A 16,990-nucleotide genomic window follows, 5' to 3' on the forward strand; every position below is an offset into this window, starting at 1 on the left:
TATCCAAAATTCTTGAAAAAGTAATGTATTGTAGAGTAGCTTCACACCTTCGTAAAAATAAAGTTTTACCAAAACGTCAGTTTGGTTTCCAGAAGGGTTTTTCAACGGAAAATGCTATATACACTTTCACTAATGAAATATTAAGTGCTCTGAGTAACCGGAAGTCACCCGTTGGGACATTTTGTGGTCTATCAAAGGCTTTTGATTGTGTAAATCATGGAATACTTCTAGATAAGCTCAAGTACTGTGGTATGAATGGGACAGTGCTCAAATGGTTTAAATCATACCTAACTGGAAGAGTGCAGAAAGTTGAAATAAACAGTTCACATAATATGCAAAAACCTGGTGATTTCTCAAATTGGGGAACAACCACGAATGGGGTGCCCCAAGGTTCGGTCCTGGGTCCTCTGCTGTACTTAATATATATTAATGACTTGCCATTCTATATTCACGAAGATGCAAAGCTGGTACTTTTTGCCGCTGATACAAGTAGAGCTATCACACCCGACAGACAAGAATTAACTGGTGAAATTGTAAGTGATGTTTTTCAGAAAATTATTAAGTGGTTCTCTACAAATGGGCTCTCATCAAACTTTCACAAAACACAGTATATACAGTTCCACACAGTAAATGGAATGACCCATTAATAAATATAGACTTCGATCAGAAATCGGTAGCTAAGGTAGAATATTCAAAATTTCTAGTTGTATGCATTGATGAGGGGTTGAACTGGAGTAAACACACTGAGGATCTGCTGAAACGTTTGAGTTCAGCTACTTATGCTATTAGGGTCATTTCAAATTCTGGCGATATACATCTGAGTAAATTAGCTTACCACGCCTACTTTCATTCTCTGCTTTCGTATGGCGTCATATTCTGGGGTAACTCATCATTGAGTAAAGGAGTGTTCATTGCACAAAGGCGTGTAATCAGAATAATTGCTGGAGCTCATCCAAGATCATCCTGCAGACACTTATTTAAAGAGCTAAAAAGCTTCACTGTAGCCTCACAATATATATATTCACTTATGAAACTTCTTATTAACAATCCGAATGAATTCAAAAGTAATAGCAGTGTACATGGCTACAACACTAGAAGAAAGGATGATCTTCACTACTCAAGGTTAAATCTAAATTTGGCTCAGAAGGGGGTAAATTATGCTGCCACAAAAGTCTGTGGTCAATTACCTAATAGCATCAAAAGTTTGACAGATAGCCATATAGCATTTAAAAGGAAATTAAAAGAATTTCTTAATGGCAACTCCTTCTACCCATTAGATGAATTTTTGGATATAGTAAGTGGGTAATTTCCCAACTTCCACAAAAAAATTTTTTGAGTGTCATGTAATATTTTGTCTAATGTAATATCTTGTATAGATACCTTTTATTAGCCTGACACGTTACACATCATTACGAAGTGTCGTATTCATGATCCATGGAACAAGTACTAATCTAATCTAATCTCTATACTTTCTGTGTTTTATCTTCGTAATTCCTGTAATACCCTCGTCTGTACATATGCCTGGCTTACATAGCTTGAGTTGGACAGCTTAATCACTGACGTTGATGAACTTCTTGAAACTTCGGTTAATTGGTGTAGCTTATCGATCCTGGTTAAAATACTGAGGCTCCTTCATTTTACGAAGCTGATCACCGAATTTGAAATTACTGCCGACATATATGTGGAGAGAGTGCGTTTTATTGACAGAACGCTAACTACATGCCACAGTTCTACTAAAGAGTCTGCCTAAACTACGCTTGTCCGCTCTCTTCTGGAGTATTACTTTGCGGTATTGGGTTCTTACCAGGTGGTATTGATGGAGGACATAGAAAAAGTCCAAAGAAGCTCAGCTCGTTTTCTATTATCGCGAAATAGGGGAAATAGTTCAATGGATACTATATTTGTGTTGAGGTGGATAATCATTAAAAGAAAGGCGTTTTTCTTTGCGGGGAGATTTTTTCACGAAATTTCAGTCACCAACTTTCTCCTATGAATGTGAAAATATTTCGCTGACGCCATCGTACATAGAAAGAAATATTTAAGCGTTAGAGAGTGGAACGTTAGATAAGTTCGATGAACCCTCTGCCAGTCTGAATTGCAAAGTGGTCATGTAGATGTATATGATGTAGATTTAGACGAAGAGCTCGAAAAGCAATGTCTGCTGTGTTGTGCGTATTATTTGACAACTCTTCACGAAATCTATAATCGCTAGAGGACAGTTAAAGAAGAAAGTGCGTGAGAGTTAAGAGGTAAAAACCAGACTGATATTGCTACAATGTGGTTGCCGTCCACAGCGCCAACACTTTATCCATTAATGTAACTATGATTGTACTGTTATTTGCTGTTCATAAACGCAAGTTTTTTTCGCTGTCCGTAGTAACGATGAAATTTTACGGGGGCTTTATGTAATCATGTTACTGATCCTTGCTTAGCTATCACAGATACGAATTATTGCGGAAGGAAAAGTTGTTGGAAATCCCTCTCTGAATGAAGATGGTATCTGCTCTTTTGGACATGTCCGAAAGAACAGATACCATCGGTGACCATGCAGCGCTCTAGAATGAAATGATATTAAATCAAGACCTTACGCTGTCGACAGGCGTTGATATACGTCAACGGGAACAGTTGAAAATGTGTGTCACGCACTGGAATCGAACCCGGGATCTGCTGCTTACATTGCTGTGCTCTCGGACATGTCCGACAGAACAGATACCATCTTCATATAGTTAAGGCTAACCAGCCATTGACCTTCTTCTTCTGTGCGGATGCACACGCATTGCCCGAACTCTTACGGGGCTCGGTAAGATTGTCTGCCACGAGTAATGAGCATAGTGGGCAGGGGCACTACGAATGTAGTGTCTGACATTAAGTTGGGAATGTGGGTCTCACGGGGAGCGTGCAAGGAATAAATCCCTACAGTCGCACTATCCTCTGTGTCTCGGTCGGGGCACACATTTTCAGCTGTCCCCGTTGATGTATATCAATGACTATCGACAGCGTAAGGTCTTGATTTAATTATAATTTCATTCTCTCTCTGTAGGCTATTCAGTGAGGTGACAAAGTCAGGGGAAAGCGATATCCCGATATACAGATGGCGATAGTATCGCGTATACAAGGTGTAACACAACAGTGCATTCGAGCTGTCATTGTTCTGTGTGGTTAATGTGGAAAGATTTCCTACGCCATTATGCCCTCACGACAGAATTACCAGACTTTGAACGCGGAATGGCAAATGGAGCTAGGCGCATGTGATATTCCATTTCGATCCTTCAGTCCGGAACCACGCGACTGCTACGGTGGCAGGTTCGAATTCTGCCTCGGGCATAGATGTGTGTGATGTCCTTAGGTTAGTTAGGTTTAAGTAGTTCTAAGTTCTAGGGGACTGATGACCTCAGATGTTAAAGTCCCGTAGTGCTCAGACCCATTTGAACCATCCATTCCATTTTGGAAATCGTTGCGTACTTCAATATTCCGAGATCCACAGTGTCAAGAGTGTCCCGAGAATACCAAATTTCAGGCGTTAGCTCCTACCATGGTCAACGTAGTTGCCGACGGCCTTCACTTAATGACCGATGGCAGTGGCGTTTGCATCGAGTTGCCAGTGCTGACAGACAAACAGCCTTGCGTGAGATAACGTGGGTCGTACGATGAACGTATCCGTAAGGACAGTGCGGCGACATTTGGCGTTAATGAGATATGGAAGCAGAAGATAGGCGCGAGTGGCTTTGCTGACTGAAGCTGTGAAGTTACAAAAATGGGCGCTGCGCTGCGCCGCGCCACACGCGCTATACGCATCTCAATTTCCGCCAAGCGTAACAGTACGATATTGACTGCTGCGCCTCTCCAGTGCTCGTGACCATATCAGTTGGACCCCATACTACCGGAAAACTGTGGCCTGGTCAGATGAGTCCCGATTTCAATTGGTAAGAGCTCATGGTAATGTTCGAATGTGGCTTAGACCCGACGAAGCCATGGACCCAAGTTATCATCAAGGCATTTCGCAAGCTGGCGATGGCTCCATAATGGTATCCACATGGAATGGATTGATAATTGACTCGAAATAGTATTGTTCGGCTATCTGCAGGCCATCTGCATCCATTGATAGACTTCATATTCACAAACAACGTAGAATTTTTATGGAAGACATTGCGGCCTGTCACAGGGCCAGAGCTGTTCGAATTGATTTTGAAAGCACTCTAGAAAATACGAGGGAAGGATTTGACCACCCACATCACACGATATGAACCCTATCGAACATTTATGGGACATGATGGAGAGGTCAGTTCGTGCACAGAATCCTGCACCGGCAACATTTTCACCATAATGGACGGCTATAGAGGCAGCATGGCTCAGCATTTCTGTAGGGGACTTCCAACGACTTGTCGAACCCCTGCCACAGCGAGCTGCTGCACTACGCAGAGAAAAAGGGGTTCAGATTAGATAGTAGGAGCTATCCCATGACTTTTGTCACCTCAGTGTAGGAGGTACATAACTCGCCAAAGTGAAAGCGTAGCAGTGCCTGGAGAGCGTAGAATTTAGACTGTCAACAGCTTGGCGTGGAAGTAGAGGTAAATGGCTTGCAGTTTTACTAGAAATAAGTCACGGATGTGCTGTGTGAAGTGCTTGTGCAGCGCACTGTGGTTTCGGGTGGAGAAGGATGAATTACACTACAGCAACTACATGACGAAGCACACTTGAGGAACACTGGTCAACGCCATCATCGCCTCATCTCAGTGCATCGTCGCGGCCAGACAGTATCCTGTTCCATTAGATTTATGAAAATAGAATAAGCGTGAATCCGTACTCCGTTTGCTGTTATCTTCATACATTTGTGGAACGTAATCTTTAGAGTGTTCCAGCACTGTTATTGACCTTAGTCACCTATCCTGTACTAGGACACTGTTCCTAATCCCAAACATTTTATTAACTGAGCCGTGGCATGCCACTCCACTGGCCCCACTAACTACGTGTACAGCTGATATCGATCTTTGGTCGAGGAGTTTGTTGTTGTGCTTGGTGGGCCGTGGTACCGGCAGTTAGCGGGAGACCACGTGGTTGGCGTTTTGGTTATTGCCGCACTCCTGCTGCCCGGGTGTGGAGCTCCTGGAGCCGCAAGTTGTTAAGTTGGACACTGCCAAAGTTTTCCAGCTGCATTAAGTATTGACAGCGGCGAGTTGCGGGTAGAGCCGCTGACACCGCGTGCAAACTGGTCTGCAAGCTCCGGGCCTACTCTGGAGGCTTAAACACTACGGCAACTGTAGATCACATGCGCGGATTGGTGGCAATAACACCCCTGCCTGGAATCTTGAAAGTCATGGCTCTTTCGTACCATAGTCGATTTAAGTGTTGATCTTTTATTGGTACTTGTTTTCGCAAGCCCGCATCTGTGTTAATGTTGCGTTAGACTCGTTGTTGTGTCTAGACAAGACAGCCTAGACACAATGCGAGGAAGCCGAAAGGCACGCGCTTAAACTCACGCAGGCTAGCGTCAGATCTGAAACAGGATACGTAATGAATGCTATAAAGAAAGTACGTAGTTTCTGGAATACTTAACTTTAATCCACATTTGTAGAACATCGCTCTTGATGATACATTAATAGAATCTCAATATCTATACTGGTAATGGCGCCTTGCTAGGTCGTAGCAAATGTAGCTGAAGGCTTTGCTAACTATCGTCTCGGCAAATGAGAGCGTAATTCTCAGTGAACCATGGCTAGCAACGTCGGCTGTACAACTGGGGCGAGTGCTAGTACGTCTCTCAAGACCTGCTGTGTGGTGGCGCTCGGTCTCCAATTACTGACAGCGGCGACACGCTGGTCCGTCGTATACTAGCGGAACGCGGCCGATTTAAAAGCTACTACCCAGCAAGTGTGGTGTCTGGCGGTGACACCACACTCGTCATGTTCATTACGCCTCTGAATGATTGTGTGGACGGTCACCGGCCAGTGGCCGGCCGCTGTGGCCAAGCGATTCTAGACGCTTCAGTCCGGAACCGCGTTGCTGCTACGGTCGCAGGTTCGAATCCTGCCTCGGGCATGCATGTGTGTAATGTCCTTAGTTTAGTTAGGTTTAAGTAGTTCTTAGTCTAGAGGACTGATGACCTCAGATGTTGAGTACCATAGTGCTTAGAGCCATTTGAACCAGCCGGTGTAACTGATTTTAGTCTGTTTGTTCCCGATCATATTCATTGCAAGTGTATCAATACTGTCTGTTGAATATTGAGTTGATGCTATTGGGACTGCAATATAGTCTGTGTCGAAGGCAATGCACTGTTAAAGGAGAGTGTGCCACGGGTTTTGGGTTTGCAAGTGGTTGTCGTTCGCGTTGTCAATTTCCATGTAACATTAAGGAGCGTCAAACTCGTGACTTGTATGTGTAGTTGTGTGTTTAGCCACTTCCTCTTAGATATTGTCGTTTGTATCCTTATTTGGGAAACTTATTGTTTCTTTCTGTTGCATGTTGAGAGGGACTTCTGGCAACGAGCGTCGCCTTCCTATTTCCTTGGCCTGGAGCAGAGACCTGCTTTTTTCCTCCTCCGGCGACACTTCCTTCGTCGCTCGACGTCTAGGTTTGTCCGCAGCCAGGCGCCTCTATCAGCTGCCTCGTGTTAGCTCAGTTTAAGTAAATCTGATCGTTTTTGTACGTTCCTCGGAGGAGTGCGCCCAATTAATTTTGAAATCCTTAGTGTATTCAAATACTGAGAGCTCAGCAAGCACAAAAGCCTCAAGGTGTATTCAGCAAGTCCAAAGTTCCTTGTGACAATATTTGGACTTTAACAACATTTTTTTAAATCTCCCAGGCTCTATTTTGCTATTTCTGGAGCGTGTTAGGTTTTAAACGCCTTTACTTATGAGTGTGAACAGTTGAGATCCTTTACCCACAGTCATTAGCTAACTCCATTCATTGTTAAATGTGCGTGGTTGCTGCCAGTTTGCTGAGATAACTGGTTGGTGTAATTTGTCACCTTTCTTATATTTTGAGGGACTGTATATTTATTTATGGGTCATTATTAACATTGTGCTGGCATATACCAACTGGGACACACGGTTAAATTATATGCCTTGCCAGATTTTCTTGAATCTTCAGGGATTGAGTATTTTATTGCTTAAGGGACTTTATTAAGGTTTATAAATTGTTAAGGGCTTTCCAACAGCCACAATCAGCGGTGTAACGTGTTATCCTCTCTGTATTTTGGGTGACTTCTATTTGTTTCAACTTTTATTCCTGCTTTGAATTGTTAGTACTTTTAGTGGCAGTCATTTGTAATTCATATTATTGGTAAGATCCACTTCGTTGAACCACCTTGCAGACACACCTAGTTGGTAAGACATCTTACTTGTATTTGGGAACTTTATGTATATCCAGGTTTTAAGCCCCACTATCACTGGTATTAATTGTTAAACTTTTTATTTATGAATTGATCCTGTTCAAGTCCATTAGACTGTAGTGAGCTTTGCTATTCATTTTTCACAAGTTTCCTAATTTGTAATCATAATAATAGTGGCTAAGCAAGAAAGTGTATTCGATGAAGTAACAAATGACGAAATATATGGGTCCACCTTCCACGTGTTTGTCCTTAAAATTATCCCAACCCTTCTTGTAAGGTATTAGTGATGAATCTAACTATGAAAGACTGTTTCGTGTTGTTAATAATAGTAATTTCGAGGCCTGTTCAGACAGAGTTTAGTTCTTAAATGGTGGATCACTGGCAGCGGAAATTAGTCATTCGAAGCAATTATTTCGATCAAGAACAGCAATAAATTTAATAGACAGTTCTGCAACTGCCGGGCGGAGTGGACGATCGGTTCTAGGCGCTACAGTCTGGAACCGCGCGACCGCTACGGTCGCTGGTTCGAATCCTGCGTCGGACATGGACGTGTGTGATGTCCTTAGGTTAGTTAGGTTTAAGTAGTTCTAAGTTCTAGGGGACTGGTGACCTCAGAAGTTAAGTCCCATAGTGCTCAGAGCCAGTTCTGCAACTAATTCAGATTTTTTGTATTTGTTTCATCGTCTTTGCTTATTCCCCAGTTTATTATTTACAAAATATCTAAACCGACAGTTTAGTTTAGTCACTTTGATGTGACCACTTGTCAAAAGCCTGAATAGGCCGGCCGCGGTGGTCTAGCGGTTCTAGGCGCGCAGTCCGGAACCGCGCGGCTGCTACGGTCGCAGGTTCGAATCCTGCCTCGGGCATGGATGTGTGTGATGTCCTTAGGTTAGTTAGGTTTAAGTAGTTCTAAGTTCTAGGGGACTGATGACCACAGATGTTAAGTCCCATAGTGCTCAGAGCCAAAAGCCTGAATAACCGATTTTGCAGTGGCGACCGCTGCGAGAGAGAGTCCTTGAGGTTCTGGAAGGTACCTACAGAATGTGGATCCATGCGGGTCCAGTGCAGTGGCCAGCTGCCCAAGGTTTCTCGGTTGAGGATGCGTTGACAGTACTGAACGATCGAGGGGATCACACAGATTCTCCATTGGGGTGATAACAGCGGAGTCTGGTGACCAGGGGAGTACAGGAAAATTAACCAGGTGCTCTTCGAACCACGCACGTACACTCAGAGCTGGGTGACTTGTTGCATTGTCCTGCTGGTAGATGCTATCGTGCCGGGCGAAAAGAAACTGTATGTAGGGGTGGATATCGCACCCAAGAGTAATGCATATTTGCGTTGATCCATTATGCCTTCAGAATGACGAGACCATCCAGAGAATGCGACGTTAACATTCCACAGACGGTAAGGCTCCCTCCTCTAACCTGGACCCCTTTTCTTTCAGACTTTCAACACCGCGCGCTCAACCGCTATCTGTGCGATGGAGCATAAAACGTGATTCATATGAAAGAGCTACCTGTCGCCAGTCAGTTCACGTCCAGCTGCGGAATTGGTGTGCTAATGAAGGCCTTCGTTGCCCATGAACGGTAATCGGCAGGCGCCTGATGCAGAGGCCAGTATGCAGCAACGTTCGACAAACGGTCGTTGAGCATACACTGTTGATAGCCCCTTGGTTCATGGGGGCGTTCACTTGCTCAACAGTTGCACGTCTATTTGCTCAATAAGGTTCATGTCTGCAAAATTTGGTGGCCGGAGGAAGTGTTTAAACTCAGAAGAGTGTTCCTGGAGCCACTCTGTAGCAATTGTGCACATGTGGCGTGTCGCATTGTCCAGATGGAATTGCCCAAGTCCGTCGGAATGCACAGTGGACATGAATGGATACAGGCGATCAGACAGAATGCTTATATACGTGTCACCTGTCGTATTTAGAGGTATCAGGAGTCCCATGTCACTGCAAATGCACACGCCCCACACTATTATGGATCCTCCAACACCTTGAACAGTTCCCTGCTGACGTGCAGGATCCATGGATTCATGAGTTTGTCTTCATACTCATACACGTCTATCCGCTCGATAAAATTTGAAACGAGACTCGTCTGACCAGGCAGCATGTTTCCAGTCATCAGCAGTCCAATGTTGGTGTTGACGGGCCCAGGCGAGGCGTAAGGCTTTGTGTCGTGCAGTCATCTTGGGTACACGAGTGGGCCTTCGGATCTGAAAGCCGATATCGATGTTGGTGGTGATCCGTCCGTCGGATGGGGAAGTTCAGCTAGGCAGCCCTCTTGGTGTTCTTGGAATGTAGCGGCTATGTGCTGGCACCGGTTTCACCCTCTCCCTTGTCTCATCATCATACAACACAAACATCACAGTACACTACACACGCAACCATTACACTCATCTACCTTCTCCATGTACACGTGCAACACGACTCTCACATACTATAAGGCAAGAGGCCAATGCGTCCGGAGGAACAACGCCCATTCCAACAAGCAGCTGAACCCACCCAGTGACAATTACATTTCTTGCTAATTAACTGAAGATGGTCGAAGTACAGAGGATATAGAATGTAGACTGGCAATGGCAAGGAAAGCGTTTCTGAAGAAGAGAAATTTGTTAACATCGAGTATAGATGTGTCAGGAAGACCTTTCTGAAAGAATTTGTATGGAGTGTAGCCATGTATGGAAGAGAAACATGGACGATAAATAGTTTGGACAAGAAAAGAATAGAAGCTTTCGAAATGTGGTGCTACAGAAGAATGCTGAAGATTAGATGGTTTTTTTTTGTCATAAGTCTACTGACTGGTTTGATGCGGCCCGCCACGAATTCCTTTCCTGTGCTAACCTCTTAATCTCAGAGTAGCACTTGCAACCTACGTCCTCAATTATTTGCTAGACGTATTCCAATCTCTGTCTTCCTCTACAGTTTTTGCCCTCTACAGCTCCCTCTAGTACCATGGAAGTCATTCTCTCATGTCTTAGCAGATGTCCTATCATCCTGTCCCTTCTCCTTATCAGTGTTTTCCACATATTCCTTTCCTCTCCGATTTTGCGTAGAACCTCCTCATTCCTTACCTTATCAGTCCACCTAATTTTCAACATTCGTCTATAGCACCACATCTCAAATGCTTCGATTCTCTTCTGTTCCGGTTTTCCCACAGTCCATATTTCACTACCATACAATGCTGTACTCCAGACGTACATCCTCAGAAATTTTTTTGATTATGAATCAAAGATTCATAGAGAATAGAAGCTTTCGAAATGTGGTGCTACAGAAGAATACTGAAGATTAGATGGGTAGATCACATAATTAATGAGGAAGTATTGAATAGAATTGGGGAGAATAGGAGTTTGTGGCACAACTTGACAGGAAGAAGGGATCGGTTGGTATGAAATGTTCTGAGGCATCAAGGGATCACCAATTTAGTATTGGAAGGCAGCGTGGAGGGTAAAAATCGTAGAGGGAGACCAAGAGATGAATACACTAAGCAGATTCAGAAGGATGTAGGTGCAGTAGGTACTGGGAGATGAACAAACTTGCACAGGATAGAGTAGCATGGAGAGCTACATCAAACCAGTCTCAGGACTGAAGTCTCCAACAACAACAACAACTAATTAATAACATCGCTGGGTCTAGTCAGCACATACGAAAGTGACACTGATACGTGACTTTATATAAAACATTTACAGCTACTATATTAATAGTCATGAATCAGATAAGTACAATAGCAGTCAGATGAACGTTCATTTTAGCCAAATCACGTGCTCTGCTAACAACAACTAATACAATGAAACGCAAATAGTTTTTAGGTACAATACGAATATTTGAGAGTTAAAATGTGTTCACTTCACATGTATCTCGTGCGCTCACTTAGCGTTAAAATCTTTCTCACCCTCGGAAGTTATTGATAAAATCACCGAAGGGTGATATGTCATATCAGATGTATGCTAACAACCGACTACCAAAAATTATGCAGCAATACCCCGGACTTATGCGATAGCTGGGAGCCGGCGATAACTGAATAAGTTGAATTTGCGTAAGTCTGGGCCCAATTTTGCATATAAATATATACGAATTATGTTCAGTTGGGACCAAACACTAAAGAAAACAATGTAATTTAGAAGAACAACGTTTAATAAAGTGTTCAATAACACAACAGATTTTGCTAGAGTACAGTGTCACGCAATGTAACACTGCTAATGGTTATCGTAACGCAGAAGGCGACATAAAATCTAACAATGTCGTCTGAGGAATCTTTTTTCTTTCTTGTCACATAAAATTTCTTCGTAGTCCGCTAACGAATGTTTTATTTCTCCGTTCTGTAGTACAAATGCGCATTGCATTGGAGCCTACTTTTACTAAAATTTTCTACTCGTTTTCAACTGAATAGAGGACTCCTGTCAAGTTCGAAACCGTCATTTGATTTTCTGATTGAACTGGGTGTAAAGAATCAGGTTTGTCAATATTTTGCTCTTGCTCACGCAATGGTGTAAGCTCATCAATTGTCAGCTTCTTCTTCTTTCGGTGCCTGCCCTGTTCGAATATTGGCGATCATGATGGCTATTCTTCTCTTGTAGCAAAACGGAATAGTTCTGTTGAAGACATATTGAACCAGCATCTAAGCTCCTGATTATATGAAGCCAGTAGTTTTTGAACGTCATCGCCATCCACCTCTAAATTTAATCCTCTGGTAAGATCGACCACTTCTTCAATCACATTATCAATTTCAGCAGGATCTGGAGCTGATTCCCCCTGAGTTTCAGTGGTGAAAAAATGGAGACAGCTTTTATAGTCCCCATTTAAAGTTTTTAGCGAAATTTCATTCTAAGGTGGTCCAATAATCTCACGGAATCTAAAACACAGATTTGCTTCCGAGAGCCTTTAACAGAGAGCTCGGTGTTTTATCTCCTAGATTCGTGTAGATGCGCAAACGACTGCCTCGTGTGGCAAGTTTTAAATTTTTAATGGCTCCCCGATCCATAGGTTGAAAGCAAGCTGGTTCTATTCGGTGACGTAAATATAATTGCCCCACGGGGTGTGGCGGAACCGGTTTATAGTATTTCGTGACTTTAATTACTTGTAAATGATGTTTCAGGTAGATCAAAAAATATATAAAACCAGTTACCTATTGTCAGAGTAACATTTCGTTTAATGTCAAAAATAAATATCCCGTCTAATATTTGTCATTCTGCTAAAGAAATCCCCACGTGACCTTCTGTAGAAATGTTGTCTGTAAAGTCGTATGAGTGGCACTAAATTGCATATTATTTGTCAGATTTTACACAACTGTCAGCTAAGATGGAAGCACTTTTCTCTAGCAAAAGGAACATTTAGTCACAAAATACTACCCGCGCACAGCACTGACGTATGTCTCCTATTAAAATATTTCATGTAAATCGTCCGAAATAATTAGGCTTCATACATCAGCAAATAAGAAATTGATATTACGTAACGTGCTGTGAGCATTATTTTTAAAGATTCAATCTGAGTTGGCTCAAATGGCTCTGAGCACTATGGGATTTAACATCTGAGGTCATCAGTCCTTTAGAACTTAGAACTACTTAAACCTAACTAACCTAAGGACATCACACACATCCATGCCCGAGGCAGGATTCGAACCTGCGAACGTAGCGGTCACGCGGTTCCAGATTGAAGCGCCTAGAACCGCTCGGCCACATCTGAGTTGAATTCTGTCTTTTAAAGTAGGTTCGGGACCACCGGCGCACATTTACTTCCATTTATTTATATCTAAGAACATTTATGTTCGTTAAAATTCTCGATTCAAAACTGCCGCGGAGATATTTTTTCTAGGATGGCGGCAGACAGACGATAGTCAGTTTGTCTATTGTTATTTTCGATTCCTTTTATATCTAGTTAATATATTTAGATAAAAGTCTTTAAGCCTTTTGTTCTATATTCTTTAGCATTTAAAATTGTTCTCAATGAAAAATGTTTCACATTTTTTATACCAGCTACTAGTAAACTCCGCTGTAAGTTACTAGCGCTAATGGCTGCGCTCCTAATTGTGGAGCTGAAAATTAACACTTACAAACATTAATTAGATTGGATTACAATTGAAATAAATACAAATCCACGTCTACACAGTAGTGACTCTATTTTTCAAATAATAATTAACAATATAGATACAGATTTTCTCTTCACAGATCTCACACGCCTCACGTCCGAACAGTCCATCGGTCAGCACAGGAAGGGCAACTGAACCACAGTTATCACACATAACAAAAAAAGATTATAATTGTCATTGTCTATGAATGTAGTTCTCTGATAACAGTTTTACTTCACACAGAAATTAAATTATTACAGAAATAATTATCGTCATTTTTAGACGATACAGTCTTTCTTATACGTTGTATCGATAATATATTGTTAAAGCTTGTACACTTAGTTCATGTTAACATCTTGTGGCTAGAATATAGTGTTGTGGATATTGCAGAGGGTAGAAATTAGAGTAACAGAAAGATGACCTGCTGTGTTGTCGATCAACGGTACCTTAAATGGGATCTGTTTTAATTGGCATAGCATTCGACTTCATTTTGTATGAAGTGAGGACCAAACCAGCCCTCCAAAAGGGAAGCTGTCCCCCAAGCTTTAGCCTTCGATTTCCAGCTTTAGATATATTTCTAAAGGTCTTGGATTTGCTGAGCGATAAACTAAGAGAGATTTTAATTTACGCCATGGTATCTGCGGTTACCATCACTATCAATCGACCTTCATAAGTTTGAAACCTGGAAGGGTTTTCTCCCCAGGCGCCACAAAAATTCTTTTAGGCGTATTCTTCCAGAAACGACCATGAATATGGCTTGGCTGGTATAAATACCTATCATTGGCTTGAGTTTCTCTGGCTAGAGCGACACAGTCTATTAGCGCTTGCCGCCTCGCCACTTTTTGCAATGCCATGTCAGTTACGGCTTTTGAATCGGCTAAGCGAACTGTACTAACCTTAAACATTTCATCTTTGGCAGCCTTCTCAGATTCTTCTTTCAGACTCTCAAAAATCAACTTAGTTGGAGTACACACCGTTTTCCAATCAGGAGGACTATTTTTCTCTTTTACTTGATAATCATACCATAATTTTAACATTGTTTCCCTCTGAGGGATAATGCCATGACGTTTACGAATGATAATTCATTTCAAAGGCCTAGCGTTTTTCAGAGCTTAAAGAATTTTTACTTTACCTTTCACAATTTTTCTGACTGTTGATTCCAGTGGATCAAACTTCTTTGCAAATTCATTAATTTTTGCATCGAATACTTCGATAATTTAAAGTTTCCATTCCAAAGATAATGATTTTCTGTTCTTGTTTGATCCAAAAGAACCAGTTCTGCTTCTCTGGATGGCATAGTTGGAATCCATCAATAAAGCCAGCTCCGTGCTCTGTGGATAAAACGACTCCTTACGAAACGCGTCCAAATTCGTTGTAAGGCGTCACAGAGGGGGAACAGAGGTTCGCGGCGCTTAGACTGACTAATCGTGTAAAAGGGCTAGAGTAAATCGGGGTATTACTGCACTATAACGATAAGCAAAAAAGAAAAAAAAAACGCAGTACACCAGCGACTCGGCGTTGCATGAACTCCAAAAGCCCTCCGTATGTCTCCGGAGGTATGTGGCACAGGATGTACGTGCCCAATTAACGCATTTCCACCTAAAGTACTTGCCGATGTTTTGTGGGCGTGGATGTAGCGTGTCCAGAACATCAACGTGTTTGCTATCATGCACCCCAAACCACTGAACCACTGTGAGACCAACAGTAATCGTGCTGGAAAATGCCATCGTCGTCAAGTAAACAACAAGCAACAATGTTCACGTAGTCGACTGTTGTCATAGTGCCTTTGATTAGCAGCATAGCTTCCACGAAATCCTAGGTTCCACCATAACATAATGCTGCCCTCATCAGCCTGCGTCAGTGGCGCGGTGTGTGATTCGAGCAATGATTCACCTTGTACCTGGACACGGCTATCCATCTGCTGTAACAAGAAACGCGATACCTGCGACCAGGTGACGCGTTTCCTTTGATCCGCTGTCCGATCTCAATTATCTCATACCCACTGCAATCGTAATGGGCAATGGTTTACATTGGGATCCCATACTAAACATGTGTCCTGTAAGGTTGCGGCTAAATACTTACGCCTGCACCATCATTGTGTGTGTCGTCGGATCTACCATAGCCTGTCATCTGTTCCGCTTTACAGAGCTGGCAAGCTTCTAGCCACTACGTTCTGTGATGAGCCGTGGACGTCCAGGAACCTGTCGCCAACTCGTGGCTTCACCGTCCATGTACCACTTTGCACAGATGCTCAAGACAGCAGCGCGCGAACAATGGGCCAGCTTCGCCGTTTTTCAGACGCTCGTTTCCGGGCGCCGGGTCATAACACTCTGCCCTTTGTCAAAGTCGCTTATATCAGTGCATTTCCCTATTTTCTGCACGTATCTTTCGTAGAACGATTGCCCATTCGTCTCTGCTCCGATTGTATGTTTTCCGTGCCAGGTCACGTGCCCGCACCCGCACCGAGCGGCATTCAATTTCGACGTGGGTAGTGGTGCTCCGGTAACACCTCAAATCGTTTCATTTTTGTCAATGCGCTGCTCGCCTTGTGCACACATATGGAGATATGTTCCAGACACAGCTTCTCATACATATTTTTCTGCAGTCAAGATATGTGTTTTGAGATTTTCACAGATGTATTTTTTTTAGTATGATTTTTTTTCTTTTAATATATATGAACAAATGTATCATTTTATTTTAACCGAAGGTAGAGTTTTGACAAAACGTCATAAGCCCATCAGGGTTCGTAACAAATCAGGACTAGAGACTGAAGTGAAGAAAGTAATGGGATAGTGGTAAGCACATATACAGATGGTGGTAGTATCGCGTATACAATATGTAAAAGGGCAGTGCGTTGGCGGAACTGTCATTTATGCTCAGATGAGTCATGTGAAAAATGTCCGATGTGATTACGGCCTCACGACGGGTATTACCAGACTCTGAGCGCGGAATGGTATTTGGAGCTAGACGCATGGGACATTCCATTTCGGACATCGTTAGGAAATCCAGTATTCCGAGATTCGTAGTGACAAGAGTGTGCCGAGAATACCTAATTTCAGGCAATACCTCTCACCACGGCCAACGTAGTGGCCGACGGCCTTCACTTAACGACCGAGAGCAGTGGCGTTTTCGTCGATTTGTCAGTACTAACAGACAACCAACGTTGCTTAAAATAACGGCAGACATCGATGTGGGACGTACGGCGAACGTATCCGTTAGAACATCGAAATTTGTCGTTAAAACGCTATGGAAGCAGACGACGGACGCGAGTACCTTTGCTAACAGCACATCACCTCCAGAGCCTCTCCTTGATTCATCGCTTTATTGTTTGGACCCTAGACGACTGGAAAACCGTGGCCTGGTCAGATACGTCTCGATTTCAGCTGGTAAGAGCTGATAGTAGGTTTCGAATGTGGTGCAGACCGCTCCGAACAGTGGACCCAGGTTGTCAACAAGACACTGTGTAAGCTGGTGGTGGTTCCATAATTTTGTAGGCTGCTTTTACATGGAATGGACGGGGTCCTCTCGTCCAAGTGAACCCAAATTTTACCGGAAATGGTTATGTTGGTCTACTTGATGCAGCCATTCATGGACTTCATGT

Source organism: Schistocerca cancellata, chromosome 7 (assembly GCF_023864275.1).
Source record: "Schistocerca cancellata isolate TAMUIC-IGC-003103 chromosome 7, iqSchCanc2.1, whole genome shotgun sequence".
NCBI classification, from domain to species: Eukaryota; Metazoa; Arthropoda; class Insecta; order Orthoptera; family Acrididae; genus Schistocerca; species Schistocerca cancellata.